Source organism: Onychostruthus taczanowskii, unplaced genomic scaffold (genome assembly GCF_017590055.1).
Source record: "Onychostruthus taczanowskii isolate IOZ18803 unplaced genomic scaffold, ASM1759005v1 scaffold18, whole genome shotgun sequence".
Classification (NCBI taxonomy): domain Eukaryota; kingdom Metazoa; phylum Chordata; class Aves; order Passeriformes; family Passeridae; genus Onychostruthus; species Onychostruthus taczanowskii.
Window position 1 is genome coordinate 9,697,669 of NW_024499017.1, and position 24,495 is coordinate 9,722,163.

The following is a 24,495-nucleotide window of genomic DNA, read 5'->3' on the forward strand; positions in this document are numbered from 1 at the left end:
CAGAGAGGTTTATTTGGGTGTCTGGAGGAAGAGAAAACAACGTCATGTCACAGATGTCGTTCAGTCATTGTTTAAACCAGGGGAAAATCTATGCAATTGCTGTATACTTCTGCCTTTAGTAAATAGGTTATAGTGGCACAATTATTGAATTTGAAAAGGAGCTTCAGCTTATTCTTTCAGTGCAGGAACACTGGTAATTCTTCAGATATTCCATACTAAAGGAATAGCCACTCTCAGCTGTGTAATAAAGGCTTGAAGTAGTATTCCCTGTCATGTTTGGTATGAAATGCAGCCCCTATATGGAAGGGAAGAGCGCTGATGAAAGATATTATGCAAGTGCAATTTATGCAGCATTACTTTAGTTTTTCTTTCTGTTCTTTGTGTTTCTTTCAGATCCTCCAAGTTTTTTTTTTTTCTTGTTTGTTTTGGTGCTTTGGGGTTTTTTGTCAGTGCTGTTATGGTGATTTTTGAGGAAAGATTTTTTATTTTTAACTAAAAATTAGCCTGACATCCATCCAGAGCCATGGAACAGGTTCATCCTCTCCCAGAGGAGCAAATGGTTGGAGTGGTGTCTTGGCACTGAAAATCCCATCTGCTTTGCAATCAAATAATGTGGACGTTGAAACAAGCATAAAACTTGTATTGGCACAGAACTTTGTTACTGAAGGTGAAAGTGGAGGCACAGTCAACATGTCTTGTTCGACTGAAAACACATTTCCTAAGGTTGGGTAATTAATCTTTTGTGATTGCTGTGAATGAAACAGGAAATAAGGCTGGAAAAGCTTGAAATTAAATGAAATGTGCAGGACCGGACATGCACTTTGGTATTAAATATTGACATACCCCTTCCAGGTAACCATTTTGCCTTTGCAGCCCAGCATTTTCCCTGAAGACTGCAACGTCTTCTTTCTGTGGTGTTTATAGTGAAACATTTGTTGACACTGGGAGATGTTTCTAGTGGCTTCTTGACTAACACCAGTATATGCTTCTTTTGGTGCTATGTCACTGCCTCCCTTGATATTAATCTCCTGATTTATTGTAAGTGATTTCAAATGTCCCTGGTGACTTGGGTTGACTAATGTACTTTAAATATGGTGAAATCATATAATCTGTTGGGGGAGTTGACCGTGGATCAGGCTGCTCCCTCGTGCAGATAGACAGCATGGGAAACTACCCAGCTCTTGGTGGTGCTTACCCAAAACCAGGAGCAGGTCCTCTGCTGCTCTGTGAATTGGAGTGTAGGTTGGTCAGTTTTAAACCTGGGATGAGCTGGGATTGAGGCAGCACTAATTATCTGCATTATTTTGTATTGTGTGTTCATGGTGCTGCAGCGTAGCTTGAGTGGGATTGAAGGAGGGAGGGAAAGTAAGGACGTGATGGGAGGAAGGAATTAAAGCAGCTTCAGGGTAGGGGTTGGATGGATCTGTGTGCTCCAGCTGAAGAGGGAAGTCTCTTGGTCGGTGACTGGAATGTTTTGACTCACCTCGAAGGGATGTTGTCCACAGTGCAGCTTCTTCACACAAGGCACTGCTGGCCCACAGTGTGTGAGGCCTGTGCCGTTGTACCTTCCCTTTTGAGCACAGCAAAAAAATGGAGAGAATGTTTACGTTTGGTGGCTTATGTGTTTCCTAATGCCTCTTCATTTATCATACCCGCTTTAATTGAGATAAAGATGTGGTGCTGTGTAACATTATCTAGGTTTAACGTCAACGGTTCGGGAGGTTGTGTCTCTACTTGTTAGATTTTCTTAGCAGAAATAAGAGAACAAACTTACCCTGTGCATCTTCTTGCTTGTACAGTCTGTACCTGGAGATCTTCGGAGCGCTTCTGTCTTGAGACCTTTGTGTCTGATCTAAGGCTCTTGCTGTGCTCAGATTTCATGTTACCCTTTTTTTTATTTTGGAATTGTAAGAAAAACGTGTACAAACAATGCTCTGCTATTTCCAAACACTGAAGTTTCCCCCCTTTGCTTCCTGTTTTTGTAGCATGTTTGTGAAAAGACCTTGTCTGCTTTGCACTGGAGTTAGGCTTAATGTGAATGCATTCTGCATCAGCTACTGTGTGTTCCAGCATGCAGGGACCCGAGCTGCTCTTCAGCAAGCGTCATTACTCTTTATTTATGGTGAGACTAGATTAAAAAAGACTGGTGCATGTAAAAGTGAAAGCAGAGGCAGTGTTAAATTGTGCAGTCATGAGCTTGTTATTTCCCTTCCCCCCAGTATGCAAGCCAGTCAGTAACCTAGTGATCTATACATGAAGCTTTAATTGGATATATGCCCAGAGTGCAGATTAATATGGAAAAGCTATAAAGGCATGGGTTCACAAACTTTATTTGACCACATGAGGACTGTCTGTGTGATCCCATGTGGAATGTGTGAGGGATTCTCAAAACAAAGAAATACCTCAATGTAATTGGGCAGATATATGTGTAAGCCATGGGATACAGAGGTGATGTCTCTGCCTTAAAGTCAATAGACTGTTCATTAAATAGGACTTCTTCACCTTTAGGTGGAGCTTAGGTGCATCTGTGGCCTCTGTGTTACTTAACTTCTTAAATTTTAGTTTTGATAATTGCTGGAGGTTTCTCTTTACAATTGGATATAATCTTGGCTGCCTCTGGAGATAAGGGGGGGGTGTGAATCTCTCTGTAGTGAAATAAAAACAAGCAGATGTCTGACTGCAGCTGGCTAGAGATAAATCATTTCATATAAACTTGCCTGGAGAACATGATTTTACTCTTCTATAAACCTACACTCCAGAGAGAAGCGAGAACCCCCATTAGTCAATGACACCCTCCTGGCCTAAAATTCCAGTGTTTCTAGTTTGCAAATCACATGAAACATAGACTACTAGCTGTATTCAGCAAAGGCTTTCTCAATTTTGAAAACACTTGTAACATGGATTTTGTGTCTCTTCTGGGGATTTTTTATTTTTAATTAAAATTGCAGTATTCCTAAATGTGTAAAACCAGCCACAGTCGTGTCCCTGTGTTCTCCAAGCTAGTTTAATATTGGGAAAATCTCTTTTAAATTGCCACGGTGTTGCTATAAAGAGTTTTGTGGCTTGGGAGAGCCCTGTTGCAGATGAAGCTGATCTTCGTGACCTATCATATCATGGAGAGCAGTAAGGCATTCCACCTATCTCAGAACTCTGTTTTCCTCTTTACCCTCCTCTGCATGGTTGTTTGGCACATTATTCAGTTGCTCACTGGAGGTGGTGGATGGAAATGTTACCTTCTGTAGCATGAGCCCTAATCAACATCAAGAGTGGGGAGCTGATAGTAAATATACTCCCATAGTTTCAGAAAGTGAGGTAACCTTAATTAAAGATCTGTGCATGTAGTTTCAGTGTTTGAGTCCAGCCATTTGCCTACGAAGGCAGGGAATAGTCCTGAGCTCTCTGCCTGCAGCAAGAATATGGGAATTGCAGTGACTCATTCCCAGGGACACAGCAATGGGAATGAGGCACTGCTGTGGCTGCAGATAATTCCCTGGAAGTCTCCGTTGTGCAGAATGCATTAATTGAAGAGATTCATGAGCTGCTTAATGTCACATCACTTCATTTCCTCATCAGGGAACTGAAAGTCTCATCTGTGTAGGAAAAAACCTGGATCTCTCTGGTAGCAAGTAAGTCTTGACCTTTGTAGAAAGAGGTTGTGTGTCTTGTCCATCTTATTTGCCCTGCATTAAACCTGTTGCTGTGTAGCTCCAATTTTCACTTGCCCTATTACCTATCAGCTGTGGGGACAAAGTCAGCTGTGTAAAGATGTGCATTTCTGAGTGCCCAGAAGGAGCAGCGGAGATGAGCAGGGAGCTGTTTGCTGCTGGGTTCTTCAGTGCAGTGCAGCAGAAGGATGCGTGGTTCCTGCTTGTAGCTGATCTGCAGCCATTGCATGGGCCACAGCAGTAGAAGCATATCTTTATTTTTAATAGAGAGAGGATGCCCCTGCAGAGACCTGAAAATACAATGGTTTTGTGTGGTCTGTTCAGGAATGGATGGGAGCTCATCTCCTGCAGACAGTAATGTGTTCCTGGTGGGTAGATCTGGTGCCATGTGTAGGCAGCAGAACATAAACACTGCAGCCCACCATTTGCAGATTTAAACTGGAGAAGAGAATGTGCTACACTTATGGAAATCAGTCTTGCTGTGTGTGATATCACACAGAATCAGCTGTACTGTGATTCTGGTTTTGCCCAAGTGCTTGTTTTTCTGACTCTTTTGCCCACTGCAGGCTTAGGTGAGAGCTAGTACAGAATGGGTCCCGTGGCATTTGCCATAGTTTATCATGTGACCTCTCAGGCTGTGCTTCAGACTGAGTTTTTATTAGTTTTATGGCATGGCACATATTGCACAGAAAAATACAGTTTACCACTTAACATAGCTACTTGTTAAAAAGAAAGGATGCACTTTTCTTTTGACTAGAAATCAGCCAAAATCAAGAGTAGTCTTGATTGAATTTTTGAGTGTAAAGGTTGTATCTTACATCTTTTGATTTGATTGTTGGCTAAGCAGAGCTGGTCAGTGAAAGGAAATGCCTGTTTCTGTGGCTTTTTGTGCTACTGCTATCTAGAGTTTTGGTAGTATCAGTGAGACCTTAGAGCTGGACTTAGCCACTTTCTGTTTCTGTACCATCTAACTCCACCAGGAGGTCACAGTGGTTTCAGCTGCATGACTCGAGCTCACACCTACCATGAACAGCCATAGCGTGCTAGCTGTGCTCTTCATCTGTGGCAGGTACCTTTTGTATCCACTAATAACTGAGTTTTCCTTCATCTATGCCTTTGGGAACGTTTCAGTACTTTGCCTGGCAGTGTATCTCTGCTCTGAATTGTGTGTGGAAAAATGTCTGAAGCAAATTAAACAAGATGACTTGTGAGTAAAAGATCAAGTTGAAACACTGTAGAGATGAAAGTCATTGAGTTGATGAGTACAGTCTATCTGTGACTGGGAGTCCTTTAATGATGCCAGGAGAAAGGACTGACCACAGTAGACAAAGTTGCACTTGAGGTTTCTGTGACCCAAAAAAAGAAAAATCAGTCTCTTTATTCCTTTGATTTATTATTTGTGTGGTCACATGGCTCTAGGTGTTGCAAACATGTGGGGTCTTAGCAGAAACCACAAAAGGTTGCCTATCTCAACAAAGTCCAGCCTGAGACTGAATCTCAGAAAATTAAGGTGGAGCAAATGAGAGGAAAAAAAAAAGAAATTAATTTTTTGGCATTATATTTGTGGCTTGGCATGTTTAGATCCTGGGAGTCCATTCCATTGTTTTTACTCATAGCATCTTTCTCTCTTGTTGGGAATCACTAAGAGTGATTTGGCATCTGTGCCATACTAGTAAAAACAATCCTAACTACTTACAGTTAATGAACTGTGTAAGCTGCCAGTGAGTGATTTGAGGGGATGCAATAACAACCATAAGGGTAATACGAATTCTGCATTGACAGGCAGCACATATCAGAGAAAGTTCTGCTTTATTTTTCTGACATTGAGTTGGTTTAGTGTGTGGACTTTTAAATAAATGCTTTAAGAAAGTGTATCAGTTCCTTGAGTTAAACCTCTGTCTAGGATGGCTTAGTGTTAAAGCAAAAAGCCATATTGAGATCCAGCAAGGGAAAAGAGCATATTTTCAAATGGTGAAGCTTGTTCTTCTAGGAGAGAAAATGGCACTTGTAATTTTTCCTACCAAGAGTTAACCCAAAGCAAGATATTTAAACAAAACAAGCTACTTGGACTCCTTATTAAAGAGGTGATTTTTTGGGGGGGGAAACATTTTTACAGCCTTTTAGGTCCCTCTTTGAACTGTGTCTTTAGGATGTATATGTATGTCTAGCTCAGTAGAGAACTGATAGGACAGTACTTCCTTTGCTTTGATTCTTTTATTCTTTGAGCATTCCTCCTCACATGGAAATCTTACAAAATGCTTCTGTTTCCCTATGGAAAGAGGCCCAGTTTAGGGGAGGGTTGATGTTCTGGGCAGTATGTCCAAGATAGCCATAGGTGCTAGAGGAAAAGAAGGCAGCCTCAGGAAGAATAGGATTTTAAAAAGCTGTTTAAATTGTGCCAAACTGATGATGTTTTGGGGTGGGTTTTTTGGGGTTTTTTTTTTTTTTTTTTGGTTGTCATAGAAATGTGCCAGCCCGTGTCTCTCACAGATGAGCTCACTAAATGAATGGCTGTGCAGGATGAGTCTGGTTTCAATGAAGATGTTTATACTTGAAGAACACAGATGGACTTAAACCACAGCCCAGAATCTAAACACCCCTGAGCTCCTGGGGGAGGGGAGCAATAGGAAATGAAATCTGGATTTTATAGCTCAGGCCTGCATCTGTCCTTCTTGATTCAGCTTTATGAGTTATTATGGGGAAGTAGGAGAAGAATATTATCTGCAGTAAAAAGGGTTTGTTTGTTGTTGGATGAGGAGGGAAGATGATTTTGTATTTGGCCCAGCTCCATTGGGTTGGAAGGACTTTTCTGCCTTGGTGTCATTGCATGACCATCACAGCTGGGGTTAAATGGCAGCAGAGATGTTACTCTAAAGTACTGTCTTTAGCAGGTATTTTTTTCTGTTGTTTCTGTACTCCTGTTCTTTCTGTGCTCCTCTACTCTTTGTCTTTTGAAATAAAATATTTTGAATGAGAGCTGACAATTCTGTCTCCTGTACTGCATGTGAAATGCTGTGGTACAGGTTTAGTAGAACTTTAGAAGCTGGTGTAAATGACAAATGATGGAAGCAACATCAGACCCATGAAATACCAAAGAATTTGCAGATGACACAGCTAACAATCTTCAGTGAGGTGTGTCATTGAGCACAGAACAAATGGGGTGCAGTCAACAAACAGAGTGTGCTGTGTTGAATGGGGCAGTGTTCAGTGTGGGCAAAAATGTCCTTTGCAGGATTTAGTCTCTGGATTGTTTGCTTTGCTTACAAGCATAATTCTGTGAATTCTTTTTGCTTCCAAGAAGCCCATTAATTCTTTACTTTCGTCTGCATTTGGCACTGTCAGAATGCCTCAGAGGAGCTTAGGTGTAAATGACAATAGCTACAGTATCTCCAGGGTTTTCAGGTATCCCAGTGATTTGTTTATCTGCCTGTCTTGCTTTCCTTGGTTTTCTATTCCTGGAGCTGGGCTGCCGGAAATGATGCACGTTGCTGAATGCAGAATAGTCCTTGCTGTGCCTAGGCATGTACTTGGAAGAATGAGATACTATGTCCTATTAATTAGTATAAATAATCAAGAATATGGAATAAATGAAGTGCTGGCTGACTAAGGCATGTACTTGGAAGAATGGGATACTAATTGGTATAAATAATCAAGAATATGGAATAAATGAAGTGCTGGCTGACTTAAAAAAAAATAAAATTAAAGTGTATCCCTGACAAGTGGTAGGTACTGTGTTTTTAGATGAAATCCACCCTTACCAGAAGTTTTCTCTATTGGGGGATAATTTAAGGACCTGCCACTCAAACCTGCTTGAGTAATATTTGAGCCTCAGCTTTGGTCATAGTCTTGAATTCAGCTGTGCACACTCTTCTCTTGGTACTCTGGTTTTGCTTGTTATTTGCTCATAGCTGTCCTGCTTGAACTTGTATTGGAAGACAGGTTAGGCTAGAATTTCCTTGCCTTTTAAGGAGAATTATTTTTTGTAAGCTAAAATGGATTCTTCACATACTACAAGCTTTGGGAAATGCCCTTTCTGTGCAGAGAAATTCCTTTTCTGCTAGCCTGACCCATGTTTTGTGAGATCTTAAAAGATCACAGCGCTGTTAAAGACCTTGGTCTGTCCAGTCATCCTCAGGGAGGGAAGAGGGGACAAAAGGGACTCTTTACAGTGAGTGGAGGTGCATATCATGTGCTGTGGACCCCAGCACTTCACTGTCACCTGCTGTCAGGCAGCTCCACTTGGGGAAAGCTGCAGGTGAGGAAAGTGGTGAATAAAAGCAAAATGGTTGATTCACCTGGGGCCAGGGCTGCAGTGTCCTTCCCCAGGGATGGTCAGCCCGGCAGGGCTGGGGGCTCCTGTGCTCCTCCAGCTCTGCCCCTGACTCACAACCCACCAGGCAAAGGGCTGGGGAGCCCTGCCTGCTCCCACTCAGAGATTTATTTCAAGGCTTAATCAATTAGGCAGCATCAATTGGAATTTTTGAGGCAAATCCCTTTATAAAACCACTTGGCTTTCTGATAGAGCTCTGTGAATAATTTGTGCTGTGTTTCTCCTGCTACCAAACATTGACAATAGTTGCTTCTTTTCCCAAATGCATCTCCTTCCATTCATTTTTGTAAGGGCCTTTTCTGGAAAGGGAGTGCACGACTGATTACGTTGCATTTAAGGAACTATGAAGTGATCAGCATGACTGCTGCCAAATACGTGGAATTAAGATGGAAACAATTAAATGACCATTTAAAAATATTTTTTCCAGTTACATCCTAGAACCCAGACCACAAGAAGATTTTTGGGTAATGCCACTGTTTTCAGTGTGCCTTGGATAGGCTAAAACAGTGTCAAAGCAGAAATATTAAATAATCAGAGAGGCTGTGTTTTTATAGGACACATTTGCTGTCCTACTTGCGTGAGAAGTTTGCAGTGATGCAATAATATTGAAAATTATCACTTTCACTGTAGGAGCATTGATGCACTGCTATTAGGAATTACTGCTTTCACTGTAGGAGTGTTCATTTTTCTTCTGAGGTCATTAAAATAATCTTGTTTTTCCTTTTGTAATTGACTTAGTTTGCTCTTCTTGGGGGAGGGGAGGCTTTGGGTTTTTGTTGGTGTTGTTGTTTTTTTTTTTTTCCCCTTTTAATTTGAAACACAGTTTTAACATTTGGATTGTTTGAAACAAAAACAAGAGTAGTCCCAACATGAACAGTGAATATTTTTAAAGGACTTTATGGCTCTAAGTTTCTAACACAGTCCAGATGTCTCCTATCTCTGCTCTTTCCGTAGCATTTTCTGGCACAGTGTCACTGGGTTTGAACTTGGTCCAAGCTGTGTGCCAAGTCCTGAAATAAAGTAAATCAGTGAGTTGTTCTTGGACGTTTCTCCTTAATCCAAACCAACCCAAATCAAACTTCAGCTCTGACCTCAGGACTGCGCATTCAAATATTTTCCTTTGCCTCCTCAGTTTCAAAGTAGCAAAAGCAGGAGATTACCACTTCGCAGTATTTAAACAGAGGCTTGTGTGACATCCGTGCAGCTGAAGCAACTGCTTTCCTTGGGACCTGGTGCCTGTTAAAACACCAGTGATGTTCTCCAGCACTGGGATTCTTCACTGGGATTCCTTTTGTTGGGTCAGGACACACAACCACACCGGAGCAGGATTTATTTGGAGGCGTACATTGTGTCAACAGTTAGGTAGCAACCAAAGGAAATAATCCATGGTGCTCTTCTGCAAATACTTCTGCCTAGATATCTTGGAGAAATTATTGATAGGACAAACCTGGTAGCCCTGAAAACAGCATCAGGACTAAGTTTTGGGATGAAGGATTGTCTTTTGTCTTTCTTTATGCAAGCAAAGGTCTCCTTTGTCTTGAAGCACTCCATTGAAGCTGGACCCTTGTGCAAACAGTCTGTGACTGGATGGGCAACCCAACAATTGAAATTAAACATTCTGATGGCACTATAGCTTAGGTGGGGAAAAAAAGTATTATCCAGGTGGTGTTATTTTTAATAACAGTTTATTTGCTGGACCAAAGGAGACTCAATGGTACGTGACACAAATTATTTGCAGAATATCAGTGGGTTTGAGGCCTGCTGGTTGAATTTTTTTTCTGACTGGCCAAGTTCAGATAAGTTTAATTCAACTGTATCTGTTGTCCAACCCTTCTTTAGACCCAGCTTCCACTGAAATTGATATGAAGCTTTCCTTTGGCTTATCAGGCTTTGCACTGGGCCCTTGAAATGTGTGTGATCTGGGTGTTTTGGTGTAGTTCATCCTTGGTACAGGCAGTGATCAAAGCAGGTAGGAATGCATGAGTCTGGAGGCATTTCAGGCAGTTCTGCCTTACAGAGAGGAATGAGAGTTTTCAGTGTGCTCTGTATTGGCCTCAGCCTCAGTTCAGGTTTTTGGGATCCCCCTGCAATTGTGTATGGCCACTCAGGGAGTACTTTTCTGTAGAGTAAAAGAAAGCTCCTTTTTAAACTAGGGAGTAGCATATTTCCTGTTATCAGTGCTGGTAGGATTACTTTATTTTCATTAATCAGTTTTGTTTCCCTCTGGTCTTTTAGCCAGTGTGTGTCTTTCTGTCTGTATTCTATATAAACATGGAATGGGTAACTAATGGATCCTGCCTTGGGGCCAGAGAGCACAAAATTTACCTTTCAGAAGTAGCCAAAACAGCCATATGCATAAAAATAACTTCAGTTTTCATATTGAATTCTCACTTAGCTGGTTGTTTACCAGCACATTCATGTGCTCTGGTGGCAGTGGGACATGCATTACCAAGTTGTTATGCAGCAGTGAATACCAGGGGCATCAAGTAAATGAGTTCTTTTGGAGAGAAAAGCCATTAAATAAAGATTTCAGCCCTTGTCTTGTAACTCTTTCATTGCTTAACAGAGCTTTGGTGTACAGGTTACTGATGCTTCCTGTGAGAGGATGTATTTGGTGCTCTCCTCATGGATGTTCAGGACTCTTTTGCTCTCTGTGTGGAACATCAGGCAAGGACTGAGCAGTCACCCTAAGCTTCCCTTGTTTGTGCTCTGGGCAGAGCTGTTTCCCCCAAGTATGGACCTTGCTTGAACTCCATGGCAGAGTCTCCCAGCTCTGTCTGTTGGCTCCTTGCACAAGGGCTGGACCTGGTTATTTCACAGAGTGACCTTTCCATCAGGGCTGCCCTGCTGAGCTCACTGGCATGGGATCAGAAAACCAATTTCTGACTCACTCTGGTCTTGTGCTGCTGAATTGTTGTAACATCCTCACCCTTAAACTTCGAGATCTCCACCATATACCCCTCATCAGAAATCACTTGGATGTAACAAGCTAGGTTCCCTTCTTTGTCATGTCAGGAAGGACCTAAAGTTGTTCTGTGCCCTAGAGGACCTGGGAGGGAATTTGCCAGAGCAGGAGGTATGTGTTAGGCTGTGGGAGGTTTTCTTTCTATCAGTGCTACTCAGAGCTTGTCACTGGAAACAGTTCAGCCAAGATGCTGGGAGAAAGGCTGCAGTGGGCACAGCCTTCATATGTGTGTTTGGAAATAGATAAAAACTGCTCAGGAGATCTTATGGCTTTCACAAAGGGATGATTTGAGATAAAGCTCTGTCAGGGAACTATGATAAAAGAACTGAAGCTGAAAATGAAAGAGCTGTTGGGTGATAAGAGGAAACTCCTGTGTTTTGAAAGCTGGACTTCAGCTAGATAAAAATCTTAAAAGCCCTATGCAGATCAGCAGAGTATTGGTCTTGCCCAGGTTTGCTTAATTTTCTGTCTGCCACCCAGCCTGGAGGAAGCAGTTTTCATGCTTCCCTGGCAGCAAGATTTTTTGAATGTGGGAAACCTGATAGTGTGTCTGCTTAACTACCAGACTTTGGCCTGGTGCCCTTTCTGGTTTCCTTATGGAGTAAGTGCAGTGATGGGAAGAATGTGCTTCTTACACATGTAGTCATCTCGGTGATAGTAAACTGTGACACCGATACCCTGTTAGCCTCCCCTGCCTGCAGAGCCTCTGCCACGGGCTGGGGTCACTGGCAGCATAGCAGCAACTCTGCTTTAGGTTTGGAGTGCAAAAGAAAAACTGGAAGTGAAATTTTTGGTTTTTTTTTGGTCTGATTTGTTTCTTGAGAAGCTGTAGATGTTTGTTCTAAACTGTCAAGTGAATGCATGTTAAATCTAATTTGCTCCGTTGAGACTTCAGCAGTGACTGCTAATGTGCAAACAGAAAGTCTCCACTATGTGCTAGCAGCAGTTTTCTCAAATTAGTCCATTTTAGCTGTACTTAATATGGCCAGTTTGCCTGTAAAATATTTGCTTGGGTGTTTAAAAAGCTCTGCAACAACCATTTAAATGTCTTGGAGTAGATACAAGGAGACCCCCGTGAGTTTTGGATGGTTCTCCTTACAATTTTACATTTGTAAAATGGCTTTGTTATCATTTTGTGTGATGTTCAGGTCAATGGAAGGGAATTTAAGTACTGCAAGTAGGAACAGCCACCCGCTAGGAAGCCCCAGCCTGGATGTGACTGATGGCTTACTGAATTGGATGTGTAAAGCTTGCCAAACAAAAGCAACATGTTTTGAATTATAAAAATGTAAACTGAAAATATTAAGGTGATTAATTTGTCCTGTAGACAAAAGGCTCCTAAGAGTATGAGAAAATAGTTTTATTAGTTTATTTGAATTGTAATGTTTGCATTTTGTTTGTTTTTATTTGGGGTATGTGTTTAGAAAATAAGCTTGCTGAGGATGTTGCTCATTTCAGATTTTGCTTTCTGGCAGTCCCAAGTGGAAATGAAACTGTAGGTGTCACGCACATTAAAAATGAATTTGAGATCCTGGGGAATCAACAGCCAGGACTTGTAGATCTTGATACTGCAAAATGCTGCATACCCTGAAATCCTGCTGGGAATGGAGTGCTCTGCAATGGGCAGGGTGGGAGCCAAAAAGCAATCAGGGCAGGTAGACGTGCACTAGGGAGTGATTTGGAAAACACTCATTTCATCATGACAGGGCTGTCTGTGGTGGGAAATGCTTACAGGATCCTTATGAGTTGGTCCTGAGCTGCAGCCACGCACAACTGCAGTGTAGGAGCAGGATGCAAACCTAATTAAAGTGGGGGATGTTTGGATTGGCTACAGTGGCCTTTGGATTAAATTTTAAGACTTTAGGACTTGTACTTGGTGTGTAAGTAATGTGTACTCTGAGGAGAACGATTTCTAACAGTTGTTATTGTTGGAGAGTGCTTTGTTTTTCTGCTGGGAAGTGTAATTTACAAGGAAGAATATTTCTGAAGTATTTTAGAAGTTTTGTATATATTACATGTCAAATGGCAAATTGTTATCGGTATGGGGTCACACAAAGGGGCATTTCCTAGCACTCATTATGACTGTCTGGTACAGTTCTGCCACTTCAGAAGTTACCTGTGGTGGACTGTTATCCCAGTGAAACTGATAAATCATGATGTGGTTTCTCATGATACACTTTTTACTTGGTCAGTATTATCTGTGTATCTTTGGTGGGGAAGTGGAGCCATGTATTGTTATCCAAAACCAAATCCAAAGTCTCTGTCAGAGGAAGAACAACTTCAGAAGTTCAAGTTAAACAAAGGAACTCAATGAATATTGAGAAAAAAAAAAGATTGTTTTGAATACAGACATTTCTAACCCTGATACAACCTTCTCTTAAAATAGCAAGCCAGTTGTTATTACAGACACTTTTGGCAATTTAAGGTTTTTCAAGTCAAATTATATTCAAGTCATGCAAAGATTTAAAAAGAAAAGTAACTGATGAGCTGTTCTTAAAGGCATATTCCCTCCTGGAAGTGCTCAAGAAATTGGACACCCCCTACATCATTAAGGTTTTTTGAGAAATAATGTTTCTAATACTTGGTGACAGGTTTATATCTTCAGATCCTTGTACAAACATGGAATAAAGCATTTAACTATGTGCTACTGGAAAGTAAGGTTTAATGTTCAACTGTAGTGCCTCATTCAGCTTTTTCTCTTTTCAGTTTCATTCACCAAGAAATTTCTAATGAAAGGATATTTCTTAAGTGATGGGTAAAGGTGTTTGCTGATCTCTGTGTCTTACATGTCATTATTAATCTGTTTTCCCAGTCACATGTAAATGGATAATAAAGGCCAGGAAAGTAGGTCAGCATCAGTCAGCATCTCTATCTCCAGTGCTGCTAAAACACAGCACTTGTCAGACCTGTGTTTTACTACTTTCTTGTTGCTGCTTGTTTGTAGTGTCTCTGTCTTTGAAGGTCAGAGAATTTTCGAAAGCAGGCTTTCAGCTTGTCTGATGAATATGTTGTTAATTTCCATATGGTAGCAGACAAGTGTCTTTACCATTTCATGAGCATTGTTGCTGGCAGTTTCCTAAAGAGTTCTGTTGGTAGGTCTCCATTTCTGCAGGGGAATGACTTGGAAACTCCCTGGTTACAGCTATGGGAAAATTAACAGTGTCCTTCCAGTGTCAGAGGGAGGCTAACAAAGCAAGATTTACCTGAAATTACCTGGTTAGGAAGGACCTCCACTAAGAATGAAAACAGAGTAATTCTGGTTGGAAAAGTTGCTTTAACTCACGGGATGAATGTGATACCAGGTGTGATGTTTTCTCCATTTCACTGAGCCAGATTTTTGTTCTCTTTCTCTGAGTTTTTAGAAACAGCAGCAGAGGAGTAAAAACACTGGGACTGGAACCTTCTGAAAACGAAGGCATTTTTTCCTCACTAAGAGTTTTACTGCACACGAGGAACTGGCTCTGACCAGAACTGCAGACATTCATTGGCACTGTATTATTTAAAGAATTAAGGGCATCCATTCTCTTTCACCCTGAACAGGCTTTTGCTGCACTTGTGGTCATCCTGACCAAATCCTTGTCTTTATTTGTGTGGGTTTTTTACTCTATTAGGCCAGTAGCATTCAATAAATAATGTTAACTTTATGTAGCTGTTAAGTACACTGACCTTTAGTATTGGTTTGCACAAGCCATGCACAATGAGAGTCCCACTGAAATACCACGGCTGATTTAAGCAAATTGCTGTCCTGCAATCAAAATATGACATTTCTATTACTGAACAAATGCTTCATCAACGAGAGCGCTGCTATTTGCCACAGCTACTTCTCTCTTTCTGTCTTTTTGATGCTCTTTCAGTCTTGGTTTCCTCACCTGAAAAACAGAAATAAAAATTGTGTCCTCGGGAATAACCAGGTTAATATTTGCTGAGCGTGTTGGAGCTGCATGGTCCCATGATACGCTGTACGGGGTCAACGTGACTATTGCTAAATCACACTCCAGTCAGAATTACAGTCATTAATAGCTCTGAGTCTGGGGAAAGAGTCACTGCAAATACTGTAACAGCTACTTTAACTGTTTCCTTTTGAGCAAACAAAACCTCTTGACGTTTCTGCTGAGCAAGTCATAATGGCTTAACTTATTAAAATGCTGCAGAGTGTCTTGTTCCTCACTGGCCACAGTAGCCTTTTTTCTTTTCACTGAACCAGCTGATTAGGGAAATTCCACCAAAAATTATGGCAGTTTTTCAGCTCAATGGATTTAGAGAATGGCTTTCTTGCTGTTACTCAAGTTTGTGTCCTGAGACCGTGCAAGCTACAGCAATTCAGCAGCAAGAGAAAAGGGGAACCCAGAATCACTGACGCACTTCTGTAATTCTACTTCCCATTCTCAGTGTCTTGGCTTTGGGTTTTCAGCACATGAATCAGCTTTGTGGAGGGGAATGCCTTGTTTTAACAAAGATTTAACTCTCTATTTCCCAGTGGTTGTTGCTGCTGTAGCAGATATCCTTTGAGAGATCAGGAGCAAGGAGAGGCTGCTTTCTGGATATATTCAGGCAGCTATTCTGGGGGCTCACAGTTTCACCATGACAAATACTGTAGAAAAACTTGGGGTTTTTTTGGCCTCCCTGTGCAATATGCATCGAGATGAAGAGAGTGTGACTACATGTACATTAACATTTTGCAAGGCAAATGAAAAAAATGGGAGGAGGAATCCACAAGATTCAAAGAGTTCTTGGCTATAAAATTAACATAAAACAACCTTTTTAATACCTTGGATTTGTCATCTGTAAAATGAGAGGAATATTTCCATATTTAATCACCTAATAAATAGGGATCAAATAGCAGAAAAACAAAAGCAAAAAGCACCAGAAAGAAATAGTAGATCAAAGTAAAGTTGGAGAAGCTATGAAACTTTTTCTCAGGTATGAACTGGTCAGAAATTCTGCTGTCAAGTCTTTCCTTTGTTTCTTTTACAAAACAGAAAGCCTTTCCCTAGGGGAGTGAAAATACTGCAAATAAAAATCACTAGGAGGGAGAACTGAAATATTCTAATATAGTTAAGAAATACTCGAATGCAGTTAAAATCTGTGTGAAAGTGTGGATGTGTGTTTGGATGAGTGTGTGCTTGCAAGTGGCAGATGTCAGGAGAGGGGTTACTCCTTTCATATAAATAATTTTGTGGGTCTTTCTGCTTTGTGAACTCTTGTGAGAGATGTGCAAGGTGAAAGGTTTATTAGTCAGAAGATTCAGGAAGTAGATTCAAACTGAAAGATTACCAATAACCTGATTCACAGACATCTCTTTTCTCACTGACATAAAAGCAAAAAAAAAAAAAAAAAAGAAAAATCCCCCATCAACCACCCCCCCTACTTGTTGTTCGATGTGCAAGGTGAAAGGTTTATTAGTCAGAAGACTCAGGAAGTAGATTCAAACTGAAAGATTACCAATAACCTGATTCACAGCCATCTCTTTTCTCACTGACATAAAAACAAAAAAACAAAAAAAAAAAAATGGAAGAAAAATCCCCCATCAACCACACCTCCTACTTGTTGTTCACTAGGATGAACTGCTGTAGGCAGCTCTGTTGTGTTCTGCTTTTTCTCACACCTGGAGCTCGGATGTTGCTCAGGCTTTTAAGTAGAAGGGCACCTATCCAGATTCAAACTGGGACTAAGATGAGCTTGGAACAGAGGGGTGAATTTTATCTCATTAATCTCAGTAGCTGACCATAACCAGGCCTGGTTACATTATTTCTAGGATCAGTGCTGCCTTCTTTTTTATCCTTTTTCTATCTTATTTTGTCTTGTTGTGAGGATTCTGCCTCAATAGGCAAATAAAAACAAGCAGAGGCATCAAATGGGGAGTTAGTGGTACTGAGCTGAACATTTACAGCTAAGGCTGGGTTTCTCTCACGTGTTGTCAAGGGCTGAGAACGTGGTGATTTCATGGTTGGTTTTAAGCCTGTTACCCTGTACTGTAAACAACAGTTATATCCCCCCAAAATTGCCACCCAGTCCCATCACTCTTCTGCACCTGCTTGATTTGTGCAGCCATGTATTTTGATTAAGCATGTGATCAACCTGCATATCTTCTATAAAATAATTTTATTTACTGTGTGGTTAATTTTTAGCTCCTGGTTCTCAGATTAAATTGCAGAATTTATGCATCTCATGTTCCCTTGTGAATGGGTAGGAGTTGAGGGTACTCAGCCTTTAGAGGAAGCCTTGGCATTTTGCAGGATTAGACCACAAAGTGCTGTGCTGCTTAGCACAGTGGGTATATTTAGAATCACCCTGAGATATTTTTGGGTAGAAGACTATTTGGGAAAAACTGGGGGAGTTCCTGCTTTTCTGGTGCAGAAGAAAAATTCAAATAATCCTCATAACTTCAGGCTGTGCAGATTTTGGTTTAGCAGTTTGCCTGTGAAGGGCGTATCCTGTGAGGAAAGAAGTGGTGTTTATCCAAGATGCGAGGCAGTGAATGACAGGACAAAGGTTAGGTGTGTGTTGAAAAGGCTGGGCATTGATTTCCTAAAGATGTTTTTTCCGAGCTGTAGTTATCAAGGAGCAGAGTTAGAAATGTTTTGATCAAAAGTCAATGAAAAAGATATGTCAGTCTCACTCTTAATCTCATATGCAGAGAGGATAATGCTGTCATCTCTCATACTTCACTGGAAAAAGGTTACGTTGAAGTATGGCACAGTGACTTTGCATGGACTTCACCCCATATTTAAGATAATTGCTGCAATACATTTCTGCCTGAGAATAAATTGATTTCTGAATGGCATAATTATTTCTTCACTGCTTATCAAACTGGTCTCTCCAGGCAGTTTGTTTAAAGATCAGATTCTTTACGCTCATGGGGGCACTGCGGGAAGGTTTGTTAATGGATTGGCAAACAATTTTAAAAAATCCCAAATCAGAAAACACTAGGCTTCATGAAACAGATCCTGGTAGCTATTTGACTGTCAGATTTAATTAAGCTTCACGTTCCCTCAATTTTTAAGAATAATGCATGGTCTTAAATGGTAACTTCAGAGGGTTTAATGTCTCTTTAGAAGTTCTGTCCTCAGCATGGAAAAGTGATGCTTCATTCTTGTAAAAAGCCCCCGTATCCCCTTGCCCAGTCCCTGCATGTTTCCTTTCATGCTCACTGAGCTGCCTCAGATAAAAACAAAAGCAAGGGAGAAGCAAGAAGTGGATCTGTTGACAGCTATGACAGAGATCAAATTCCAAACCAGGCCATGGGATTCCTGAGAAGGGGCTACTTAAACAGAACTCTCCTTTGATTAATTGGAGATAGGGTGACACCTTGGACGTCAGAACTGTATTTGAGCTTGGAATCAGACGCAGAGGGTCAAAGAGATGAGATGCTTAAGGGCTGAAATGTGATCCCTGCTGCTTCCCTCCCTCCCTCCTTTCTCCCCTTCCTGGCTGTGGTACAAATCTGCAGGTCCTGCTCATGTGGCTTCGTTTTACGTTCAGCAGTCACTCTGCTGACCATGAGTTCAGAAACTTGCAGCTGAATTGGTGCTTTTTCTGCACTGCATGGGCTTCTCTAGCACTGACAGCCTAGAAATCAAACATTTTAGTAACATTGCAGCCCTCTTGGTTCAGGCTTTGGTAACTTCTACCCATTGCCCAACTAGCCTCTGAAAATGTGCTTATTTTGCCTCAAGCATGTTTCTCAACAAGGCCAATATTTTTTCAGTGGTTAATCACTTTTCTTTATCTTCTCTGATAGTAGCTCTTCTACTTGTGGGGTTTTGTTTTGTTTTTTTTTGGTGTTTTTTTTAACAAGTGCAGATATTAAAAATACAACAAAGCAAGGTCTTGAAACTCAAGATTTACTATCTTCAGTGCCTTGTTAGTGGATGCTGTGAAGAAATGCAAGGACGTAGCCTAGAATATATGTAAAACTAGCTTAAAAATAAAGATTTCGTCCTCAGCGGACCAGTAACATGTCTGATGAGTTTTCTCCTGGGCAGATCTCAGAAATGTTGATAGGGGCACTGTGAGATGATGACAGTCCTTTGGCAGGTGTTTCTCCCCGTGGCTTCTGGGTGGGCTCATTTTTGAGTGCAGTTTTTGTAAGTTCAAATTAGTAATATCTAAAACATCCTATAGAATTTCTCATAAGCAAACATTGGAAGGCTGGCTGCTGGGGGAGCATAAATTACTACATGGTATGTTTTGGAGCGGTGTCCTGGGAGTCTTGGCTATGTTTTTGTTAACAGAATTATAAATACAGTTCTACCCTGAACTTTGTCAAAATGCTGGGAAGTGATTTAGTGAAGTGAATTAGTGCTGCTCCCATACCAGTGTCCTTGCTTTTAAAGCTTTTTTTTCTTATTTGAGGTGAACCTGCATTGAAAACTGTCAAGGAGGAACCACCTCTTTGGAAAAAAGAGGCAAGTGGTGTTTGTGTTCTGGCCAGAAGGGCTCTCTGTGGTAGTGCTGTCTTTACCAAAGAAATAATTATGTGAAAACACATGCTAAGAATAACATGGTTGAGGCATTTGATTTACTATCTGAGCCTAGTGACCAAAGTCTGAACCCAACATGCAACCGAGAGGCCGTTTAAAACAATTATGTAGTTTAAATGGGGAGACATAAAAGGCAGCAGAAGTGTAACTTTGCTTGTAGCTCACCTGTAGCCAAAGACCTTTTCACCTTTCCGTGTGCTGTAAATGAGGGATCTCCCACAGGCTTCTCCCATCCACTGCCAGTCTTTGAAAGCCTGTTCCAAACCCCCAGGGTTTTATCTGCCAGTTCACAGCCTTTGTTTCAGTGGGGTTTGACTCTGAGCAGCAGAAGGATCCGGTCCTGCCTCTTGTGGGATGTGTCTCCTGCTGCTGGTGTTCTCAGAAGTGTCACAGATGACCAGAACCTTAGCAGGAGGCTCTGTGTGTATTGACCATGAGAAGAGATTATTCACTCTAAAAGCTTGTTTGTTGTTAAGATAACTGTAAAAGCTTGTTTGTTCTTACAGTTTTCACTGGTGATGCCAAATAATAGAAAGTTGTCTGGTCCTGGACTTAGCTGGTTTTCTTCTGCTCTTTTTTTCTTTCTTTTCCTTCATGGTTTTTGAGACTGGCCTTAGCATAAGCCTTGAGTGGATGCTCTTCTTGTGGCTTTTGGATAATTTTTTATAAAAATGAGCAGAACTGCAGAGTTACCATGGAAGCCATGCAAATGGGATTTTTGGAGCACAAGTCAAAATGACAGGGAGACAGGACTTTTTAAAAATAAAAACCTCTTTTTAGCTGCTGTTGTTTGTTTTAAACACATGTTTTTGTTTACATACATGGTCTCCATAAATAATCCATTTTTGTATGTTCTGTACATTGAGCAATCTTATTTTACAGACAATTGGAAAATCTATCATTCATTACATGGTTTTTTTTGGACTGTTGGGAAGATCTCAAAACTGGAGTAGTTTCATAATCCCTCAGCCTCCCACAAAATTATTTTGCTAAAACTTTGGCTTTCTCTAATGCGTGGTGTTCAGGTTTGGCAGCACAGTGGTGCTTTTGTTGTCCAACTCATGCCCCAGTAGATTAAAGTGAGGCAGACCTGCGTGCTAGAAATAACTAATTCACTCGTCCCTGGAGCCTTTGAGATTTTCATACACTTCTGAGATAGGGTCAGTTGTCTTCAGTGCAGTGCAGTAAATGAGAGTGTTTCAACAGTTTCTATTTGTATTCCCAGTATCACAGTGTGAGCCCCAGTCCTGCTGGCTGCAGGTGCAGAGCACCAAGGTGCCTCTGCCAGGATTTTGTTTTTGCAGGCGGAAAGTGATGCCATGCTCAGTTCAGGCCAAGGGTTGCAGTGAGGTTTCTCAATCCCTTGTAATGGTCAGTCTGATACAATGGCCTCCTAGTGTTTCACTATTATTTTAATCCTGCTGCTTCTTCCCACTGCACATTTTGGCACCCTTGAGCCCAGCTTTTCTCCAGCTGCTCACACTCCCTTCCTGGCCTGATCTAAATGCACATCCTTAGTCTCAGGTGCTGTATTTATGGTAAGGCATGAGAAGACTGTGAAGGATAGTGCTGGTAGAAGAACTGTGTAGTGCTGGTGGAAGAATATGCTGCCCTTTTCTTCCCTTCATCTTGGAACAGCAATAGACCTTGAGTGGGCGTCCTCCCTTAATTAGGTGAGGTGTTATGGTAATTGCACAATTTAGGTGTATCCCAGATGAAAATATCACATCACCTAATTTAGAACAGGTCAGGAAACAACATGATGCTGACATTGCATTTTTTTTCCACTTGAGTTTTGACGTTGGTTGTTTCCTTCTAGAAGAATATGTGTCCTTGGATAAGGTTGTTTATGCCACATAAATAACTGTGTTTCAACTTCTTGGGCAGCTCTCTGATCAGAATAGAAGATAGTCCAGATTATTCCTATTTTACTGGAAAAACCATGCTAATTTAGCACCTCTGTAGGATACAGTTATAATTAGTAAACCAGCCTGTGAGTGAAAACACAGTAGGGTTCTTTTTGTTCATGAGAATTGAACACAAACCTGTTCAATCCTTTTCAGACACGGTGTCTTCCTGTATTGTATTGATTACTGACCAGGTTTTACCTGGCATCTCAGAATATGATTCATTGCTATTGGTCTGCATGAAAACTTGACAGGAAGCTGAAAAACAAATGAGCAACGTTGTCTGGACCCCCACCCCATGTACTGTATCAGATTTGACCCTCTACCACCCAAATCCTGACTTCTTCATGGGTCTGGCACTCACTGAGTTGGGTGGTTTCCTCTTGAATTCGCCTTTTGTACAAGTGATGCTCATACAGGCTGGAATTGGATCCCCAAAAGCTCCAACCTTGGTGATTGCTTTTACTCCAGCTGCTCCTCAGGCACTGAAGGGTCTGTTACAGCCACACATGTTCATTATTTCCTGTTTGATTTAATTTTAGATGAACCAGAATTGGGGTATGATTTCAATAAAAAGCAATGCCAGAGGGGTGAAGGAGGGGCTGTTGAGATGCACGAGGAAATATCAAGTCCTCAAGACGTAAGAAGAATTAGTCATGGTTCCTCAAAAATAGGCAGCAACTCTGTTCACCTTTCTAATTAATCTATATTAAGTTAATAAGTTATTAATTATTCTTGATCATGAAACCTTTGAGTGGGTGTTTACTTTTGGTCCCTTGCAGTTGATGTCTTAGGACATAAGTCATGTTTGCATGTCTTACGGTAATAGCTGTGCGTGGCTGAGTGATAGGCCAGGAATTCTGATTTACAGCTGACTCCATGCATAGTTGTCAGAATGGTATTTATTTTCCCTTTCCACCTTTATTTCATGTCCTGTAAAACAGTATTAATCTTTAACTCTTTGCACAATAGATTATGGAAGTATTACTCATGCAGTGTTGTTGAACTGGGCTTGTCTTCAGTGCAGGAGTCACTAAAAATGAGCACGCGCATGTCGTAGGGCTCGGATGGAGGGAGGAGTGACTGTGCTCTGAGCCATCAGGAGCCATGTGAGGGAACTGGCTGGGCAGAGGCTGGTTCAGCAGGAAGTGGTTGATGAGTTACTGGTGTTACAGGCTGAAGATGAAACCTGAGTTACAGTTTGAGCTCACAAACATGATAAAAGTCTTTACAGGTGGAACCTGTAGCATGACTTGTTTTTACTCCACAGAACCTGGCTCATTCCTGTGTCCAAGATGAGACCTTGCCTAAAATGTAACAATTCAGTCAGATGGAATTTCAAGGAGGAAAACCTAATTAAAAACAACAGCAACAAAAAAGCCCCAATTAATAATGCCATGTATTAAATCCAGCTTCTCCTGGTCAGCATTGACATATTCATTTGAGATCTGTCACATCAAACACCAAACCCCATGGTGGGAGTAGAAATATAAAATCAAAATGGTCCTTTTCCAGGAGCTGTAGCCTGTTCTTTGAATTTATGGTACACAGTTTCCAGGTTTGTCTCTGGACAGGGTTACTGTAGTTCTGGCCTTGAAAGGCATTTTGGAACAGAAGGAGGAATAGGGACCTTAGAACTGGAGTGTGGTAAAAGTCTCTTCCAAGCTGAAAGCTTACTTTTTGGGCCTTGGTTTTTACTGCCTAGTTATTTTTTAAATTTTATTTTTATTTTAATATAGTTTATGGGATTTTGTAGTGGAACTAACCTACATGGTATTTCTTTCTCCCCAGAAGAACTGTGAATTGCTGGAGGCTGGAAGATTATTACAGGGGAAATCACTGTGTTTGTGTTTCTGAGGTGCTTTGCTGGAGGTGCACTGATGGACAGTGCTGCACCTTTGAGCTCACCAGTAGGAGTTTCTTCTATTCCCTCTCTGTCAGAGGGCAATCCTAGCAGTGTGGATACTGGGAAAAAATGTAATCTAAAAAAAGTATTTAGTTTGGTCAGGGTATTCTTGTGGACTGAGGAAGGCTGAGTCTGGAGTCTGTGCATGAGGACATTTCCACATAGCTAAGTTATTGCAAGGTAAGCAGCAGAGAGAAAGTACAGTTAATTAGTTCCTCCTGTATGATCTCATTTGTACACTGTTAAGAACTTTATAAAAGGTAGGAAATGGGACAGAGCAAAGCTTGGACCAGAAGCTCTATGTTTAAACTTAAAAAACCTGGCTTCACAGCTGTGCAGGGCTTGCTTTTGTTCTTTTTCATCCCTGTCTGGGTGAGGGCAACCTATGTTGTGTGTTTGCTTTTCTTTTTATCTTCTTTTATTTATATTTATTTGGAACACTAAAAGGTTGCCACAGAATAGTTTAAAAATGAAAAGTGGGATGGTTTGCGGTGAAAATAATATTACTTATGCCTCTGAGTTAAATTTCTTGGTTGAATCAAAATTGTCTTGCAGGATAAGAACAAGAAACAAACAAAAAAATCCTTGGTTAAGTGCTGTGGTTGTAGAGGAAGGAGAAAGGAGAATTACAGGGAGGTACTGGCTCATAACTCGAAATTCAGTTTTAACTTGGAGATTCTGCTGCTAGTAAAACAGTGGCCAAACTTTTGATCCAGATGGAGTCCTGACAGTAATTACTTGTACGTGTGCTGCAGAAATCGCTGCTGCTCTCACAGCTATTCTTGAAGAGACTTGGGTGGTTTTGTGTTAGATATCCCTTTCTGCTCCCTCTGCTTTCTAGGCATAACACTATTTTGTGGGAGTATTGATCTCTGCTGGCATTGATACTGCCTGTCTGGTGCATCTCAGAGCCCAGTAAAGTTGGGGTTTATTTTTGCACTTCTTTCGGAATTTTTTTCTTTTTCTTATTTTTAGCCTCCCCTCTAACTACCCAGAAAATGTTAAAAAATCAAGTGAATGAACTGATTTCACAGGAAAAAAAAAACCCCAGTGTGTTCTCACATCTTTGTAGCTCAGGGTTGCATCTGATGCAGGTTCTTCTCTCTGGAAATACCTCTTCTTCTCACAAGCACCTTTTGGTGAGAGGGGACTGTGCTATGACCAGGTGGCAAAGCCTGGCCTGCTGCTGGGTGTATTTTATGGGGAGCTGTGTGCCTGGGAGTTAAATACTGCGCAGTT

The 24,495-nt window shown here is 41.2% G+C and overlaps 1 protein-coding gene across 1 annotated transcript in view; it reads left to right on the forward strand.

Moving 5' to 3' along the window:
* LOC121333922 (c-Maf inducing protein) overlaps positions 1-24,495 on the forward strand; it is a 130,443-nt gene that overhangs the window by 11,261 nt on the left and 94,687 nt on the right. The window lies entirely within an intron of this gene.